This window comes from Manis javanica, chromosome 4, assembly GCF_040802235.1.
Source record: "Manis javanica isolate MJ-LG chromosome 4, MJ_LKY, whole genome shotgun sequence".
Classification (NCBI taxonomy): domain Eukaryota; kingdom Metazoa; phylum Chordata; class Mammalia; order Pholidota; family Manidae; genus Manis; species Manis javanica.
The window spans coordinates 100391033-100397917 of NC_133159.1; positions in this window are offsets into that span (position 1 = coordinate 100391033).

Genomic DNA, 6885 nt, shown 5'->3' on the forward strand with positions numbered 1-6885 from the left:
GTGCAGTGAGGGGCCTGGTCAGGTGGTATAAGGGCTGGCCTGGGGAGGAAGCCAGGGCTTCAGTCCCAGCCCTACCACCCTCCAGCTGGGTGACCTTGGTCAAATTCCTGTGCCTCAATTTCTCTTCTGTAAAATGAGAGGACTGAATAAGGTGCATGGTTTTCAAAAGTTGATTTAGCAGTAGAATTCTTTTTTCAAATGAAATCTGAAGTAGAAGCCCAAAACATAAAGCAGATACAAGTAGTGCTACTGGGTTGAAGATGGGGATCATCATCTGCACTGCTCTCCCAACCAAGAAACCCCTGGACCTCCCTGGGGAGCTGGAGGGTCTGGAGGAACCCGTTTGAAAAGCACCGAACAAAAATCTCCCTTCCAACACTGCACAGCAGTGTCACTCTCAGCAGGTCACAGCAGAGGGCCTGTGAATATCCTCTGAGGGGCCCCAGGCCCAGGGAACTTCTGTGTGGCCACACAGTGATGTCAAGGATTATTAATCAGCTTTTCTCTTTCTTCCCAGGAGAAAGGAAAGATGAGCCTTGGGGACACCACCAGGGATTAGGGTTAGACTACATTCCTGGCAATGGTGATGGACAGGATGGGGGAAGGAAGTAGGCAGAGGACCCATGGCTCAAGGGAATGCCCTCCCCTTGACTGAAGATGAGCTTTCTTACTCTGGACAAGGTCAAGGGCTACTCCAGAGACAGAGGGGTGGCTGAAGCAGCCTCCACATGGCTCTGTCTCCCTGGACTTCCTTTGACTCTGGTTTGGGAGGATCTAGGGCTGCGTGGGCATTTTGCTTTTCACCTAATAGCCATGTGGCATGGAAAATGCTTGGAAATTATACCATCTGTTAATTATCCTTTGAATCAGAGTTGGGTAATGAGACTCTCATTTCTGTTGAAGGCCCAATTGAACACATGGTGAAACTGCAGTTCTCCATTCACGTCTCTCTTCGTACTAAAATAAGCTTTCTGGGTGGGAGAGCTGTGGCCTTGGTTCTGGAGCCTGGCACCGAGACTGGAGTTGCCAGGGAAGGCCTGGGCATAGGAAGTGCCCCTCCAGGTGAGTTTCTGCCCAAGGGTAGACAGGTTGGGGGATGTAAGGAACCCCTCCCTGCCTCTCCACGCACCTTTGGAAAATAGTCCTTAATCCTCCCCCCCCCCCCCCACAGGGGCACAGGACAGAGCTGCCTACCTGGTCCACGTCACCTCTTCAGCTATTTCTACCTCCCAAAAGCAAGAAGGAAACTTCCAAGTCTTCTGTGCATCACAGGAGTCCCAGACAAGGGCTTGCCCTGGTAGTGTCCTCCTTGACCCCCAGGGGAAGGGCTGTCTACTTCACTGTAAGGAACCTTTAGACCTCCCTCTTACTGGAAGAAAATCAATGTGCAGCAAGATCTAGGCATCTGTCCAAAGGGAAAACCTCCCGGCCAAGCCTCCTACCTTCAGTGGAGGCTCAGGGAGGAAAGTGACCAGCTGGGATGGCCCTGGGCCTCCCTCTCAGCTCTAAGGGGTCTTTCTCACCCATGCACACTTGCAGAAGGCATGGTCCCAGCTCTAAACAGAACAGGATAGAATGGGTGATGTGCTCCAGGAGTAAATAAGACAGAAAAAGCTAAAGGAAGAGGAGAGAGCAGTGAGGGTTAAGGAAATCCCACAGGGCCTGCTGAAGGAAGTGGGACTTGGGTTGCTTCTTCAAGAATCAGGAGAAGCATTCCTAGCAAAAGGAAGGAACTCATCAGCAAATTCATTTAACCTAGTTAAGGGGCTTCTCCAAGGTTACACAACTAGTAAATGGCAGACCTGGATGTGAACCCAGGCAATCTGGCTCAAGATTCCATGTTCTTAAGCATTAAGCTATGAATGAATGAGATATGAGTGTTACCCTAGCTAACGCCAAGACTGGGGTGGGTGTTTTGTGGCCTAGCACACTGAAAGACAGACGGGGCACACTGGGAAGAACCAGGTGACCCCTGTCATGGGCAAATCCTGATGGGCTGAAATCTGTACCAATGGCCTGCTTGGAAGGAGGGGCATGGGGGGAGGCTGCAGGCAGGAAGGTCATGGTGACCTTCGGTGGGTGCACAGGACGGTTTCTCTGGCATGAGAAAGAGGTAGGGAGATCCTGATTTCCATGCAGCCTTATCCTGTTTCTGGGCTCAGCGTTGTTTCATAAAGGGCACAGATACAGATAGGGGGAGAGGGGAGAGGCTGGCCATGGGGAGGTCCAGACACTGCCGTCCTGGGACTGTGGGGTGGGTTGGGATGGAAGAGACCAGGAGGCAGCAGTCCAGGGAGGGACAGGACCTGCTTGTGCTCCTGTCCACACTTGCCTCACATGCCTGGTTTGCTTTTGCTTCACAGCTGGAGGGTTGGCACTGTTATTTCTCAGCCCCCTACTCCATGCAGACATAGAGGGGTTACTCAGAGTTGTGTGGATTTTTCCTATAGTTACTGCACCTTCAAACCAGTCTTCACTCAGCAGTCCAAGTCATCTCTTTTTTAGATTAATAATAATTATTTTTAGATATAAAGGGAACTCTCCCAATTCTTTATTTTGAAAAATGTTAAGCACTAAGAAAAATTGCCACAATGGTACAATGCATCCCCAGATACCCTCCACCTAATGGCCTTATATTTTTCAATAATAATTGTGATGACTGTTGACACTGTTTTCTGTCATGATTTTTGGAGAACAAAATGAGAGTGAGACGCAGACATCCCGGCACCTCATGCCCGTGCCCCTCAGTCTGCATCTCCCGAGTTAAGAGCCTTTCCCACATTCCCACAGGACCACTGCCACCCGCAGAACACGAACACTGACTCCTGGGAGCATCTGATATCCAGTCTGCAAATTCCATATTGCCCCTCAAAGGTCTTTGATAGCTGCTACTTTCAAACTAGAAGTTCATGCATTACATTTGGTTATAGGTTGTGTTAGGTTTCTTTCTTTCTTCCTTCCTTTCTTGTGATATTGACTGTTTGAAGAGCCCAGGCCAATTTTCTTGAGGGATGTGCCACATTCTGGATTTACCTGATTAAAGGACCCCTCATGGTGTCCTTCACAGAGTAATATTACAAAGCCTCAATCTGAGAATGTTGCTCCCTTCCTGAAAACCTTGCACGAGCTTTTCAGCTGTGACTTGACTAAAAGCCAACGTCCTCATGTTGGTCCACAAAGCTGTGTGTGCAGGGCCCTGGCTTCTTACTCCTCTGCTTCACTCAGTTCTGGGCACCTTGGCTTCCTTCCTGCTCTTGAATATGGCAGTCTTAAACGTTCCCCTCCATCATGGCCCTTATTGCAACTTGTAATTACAACTGACCCTTGAACAACACAGGAGTTAAAGGTGCCATGCCCTCACCCTGCTGTGCAGTTGAAAATCCGTGTATAGCTTTTGACTCCCCAGGAACTTAACCACTAATAGCCTACTATTGACCGAAGCCTTACCAATAATATAAACAGTTGATTAACACATATTTTGCATGATATATGTAGTATATACTGTATTCTTATAATAAAGTAAGCTAGAGAAAAGAAAATGCTTTTTCAAACTGTTCCAAAAAATTTTTCTAATATATTTATTGAAAAAAATCTAAGTGGACCCATGCAGTTCAAGCTCATTTTGTTCAAGGGTCAACTGTACATAAAATATTTGTTTATTTACTTGGTTAACATCTGCGCCAGCAGTAAGGCCCAGGAGTAGGGAGAACATGTGTCTTGAACACCTAGCACCTAGTATGGTACATGACACATACTGGCCCTTTGTAAATATTGGCTCAATGAATGAATGGATGGACAGATAGATGGATGGCATAGAGGAGTGACCAGGTGTCCCTCCTAGAGCCAGCATCTGGGAGGCCAGCTGAGTCTCTAGGCTCCTCTGTAGGCAGCCCTAAACCCATTCACTTTATCCACAAAATTGCACTCCTAATGCAGCCAGGAGTTATAGGCCTGATTTCCCAGCCATGTTTGATAGACTTTCTTTGAGGCTCATTAAAAGATGGTTTTGGATGCCTTAACCCAATGATAGGTTCTAGTCACAGGGCTAGTACTGTTTGCTCAGGGTGGCTCAATAGACCCAGCATTCCATACTGATGTACATAGTCAGTCTAAGATCCAGCTGAGATCATTTTGGGCTCCTAAACACAGAGGGGAAGAGATGGAGACTGGGGTAGGCTGTGAGCAGCAAATCCACAGCAACATATGCAATAACTGAATTGTTGCATATCAGAACAGACACGGAGAGAGAGAGAGCCCTGTCTGGATGCCCTAGCCATGCTTCAGACACCAGCCAGGGTGGGAGAGGTACACAGACGAAAGGACTACAGCTCTGGCTTCAAGGAGGAGTTAGGGAAGGCTTTGTAAAGGAGGCGGCATCTGAACCACCTTGAAGCAGAAGGAGGAATTCCCCAGCGGAAGCCGGGGCAGAGGAAACAACCGAAAAACCAAACCGGGAGGATGTGCTGCAAGGCCAGAGCTCGAGGAGGCAGGTAGTCGGGCAGGGCTGGAGCTCAAAGCTCCTGGAGCGGTGGACAAGAAGAGCAGAAAAGCCTGCCAGTCTGAACTGTGGCCACCTTTTGACTAATCTGGACTCTGGCTGAGCAGTGTGGACTTTTTTGGAGAAGCTGAGGGAGCCATATGAAGCATTTCGACAGGGAGAGGCCTGATGGTGGCTGTAACATACACAGATTCCTCCACATGGTGAGCAGTCCCACTGGAGGAAGAGCAGGGGTCCCACAGACCAGCAAGATCCAGGAGGAGGAGGACCTGTGCTCCAGCTGAGGGGGCAGATCCGAGTGATGAAGGGAATCAGTGGAAATGGAACTGTGTGAGGCTGGTTGTTGGGGATGAGGAGGGGGCCGTCCAGGGCGACTCCGGGTGCCTGACTGTCCAGAGAGGGGTGTGGATAGAGGATCAGATAGGGAGTTAGACTTACGGCTTTGAGATCTTGGTGGAGATGTTCAGTGCATTTGTTGCGGGCAGGGAAGGCTGGAACTGCAAATGCATGATGAGACACCTTGGGTTGGGGATGCAGAGGTAGCAGAGCACATAGAGAAAGAGCAGGGAGAGGCCAGAACCCCAGGGAACCCGCGTTTAGGGACAGGCACTATTTCCTTATCCCACCAGCTTCTAGTCTAGCTTCAACTCAGCATTCCCCTTACTCGGCTCTCCAGCTATTCAGGCCTCGTTCCTGCTCCTTCGTGCTGTTCCCTCTAGAACATTCCACCTTCGCTCCAGGTGGGTGGGGGCAGGAGGGCCCGGAGTGTCGAGGAGGTAGCGGAGCCTCCCAGTATCCACTGTTCATTAATCTTTGAGGGAAAGGAGCCAGACAGATGATAATTAGACAGCAGAGGCAGGACGCAGGAAGGCTGTTTGAGATGGGGACAGTAGGCAGGGTGGTTACTGAGGGGACTGGGGGGAGGCAGAGGGAGAGGGAGCTCCGGGAGAGGGCTGGCTGAGGACAGGGCTCGCGGGATGGCGCTGGGACCTAGGGTACAAGTAAACAAGGGCTGATTTGTGGAGAAAGTAGAGAAAAAATAATTTTTTTTCTCCCGGAGACAAGATGGAAGGAGAAAAGGATGAAAGCTATTCTAAATGGGAGTTTAATTCTTCCCTTTCTTCAGGGTTTAAAAAACAAGTCTCCCTCAAGGGTCACACTATCTTATCAGCAATTTACACCTCAATGAAAATAATTTTCCAGACCATTTCTGACAGCAGGTTTGTGTAGGGGGAGGGAAGTCCAACTCCTAAGGAGAAATCCCACTGCTCTACAAAATGCAGGGTTTGTTTGCCAACCAATTAGAGCAAGCAGAGAGAGGAACTTCCCTTTCCCTTCCAGAAAAGGGGGCTTTCTCCGAATCGGAGATGGCTGGGGCTCCTCATCACTACCCCGCAGGCCCAGGGACCTAGAGGTTGAGAACTGGCAAGGCAGGCGTCCCGGGCTCCTTTCTCTCAGGCGGGTCGTTGGGGTGCTGCCTGGTGCTGGGTTTCAGGGACCAGAACTTGCCCGCAGTCCTCCTCACCCCCACCCCCACCGTGGGGGTGCTCTTAAACGGGCAATGTCAGAGGTGTCCGCTCCACCAGGCTCACTGCCCATTGGATACGCAGGGTTGCACCTTTTGTATCTGGGCGGAGCTTTTGGGGAACCCCATGCTGGGACGTGACTGGGGGAGTGGGGCAGGCCCCTCACCCTGGCACAGGCTTTGACATGCAGCATCTCTGGGGGCCCATCCCTGCTCTGCCTGTCAGACTCATCCTGGGAGTGCAGCCAGAGCTGCCCCCAGGCCTCCAGTGGGAGGTACTGGAAGGCCGGATGCGGGGAGGTATTCTCAGGACCACCGGTAAACCAGAAAAGCTTCAGGGCAGGAATAGCTGGACGCTCACAGGCAGTGTCAGTTCCCAGGAATAGTTCCACTGCTGGTGGTGGTTAGGCTCCTCAGTGGCCAGGAGCTCAGAGTCCTCGTTCTCACGCTGGGTTCCCATGCACTCGCGTAAGTCTTTGGGATTTCTCTGGCAGTCTCCCTTCTAGTCGTCCCTATCTCTTGGTAGAGTGGCCTGTTGCCTCAAGCACCGAGCCCTGCATCTTGGGCTCTGAATTCCCGGGTGTGGGAACCAAAGGCTGGTGAGGGACCCAGGGCTCTGACTCACACTACTGGGCTTGTGGGGGTTGTTTGCTGAGGTAACCTGGGTAGCTGAGGTTGGAGATGGGGCAGGTCAAGGTGCCAGGGATGAGGGCATTAGCCATGGGTTGCGGAGGCAACTGCTAGGGTGGAGTCAAGGTTATCTGGGCCCATTCCCAAGTGCTTCTAGGCCAGTGGCCCATCTTAAAAGAGGCTTGCATCAGCCCCATCCCACTGCTGCCGGAAGGGAAGGAGTCTGGTTTTC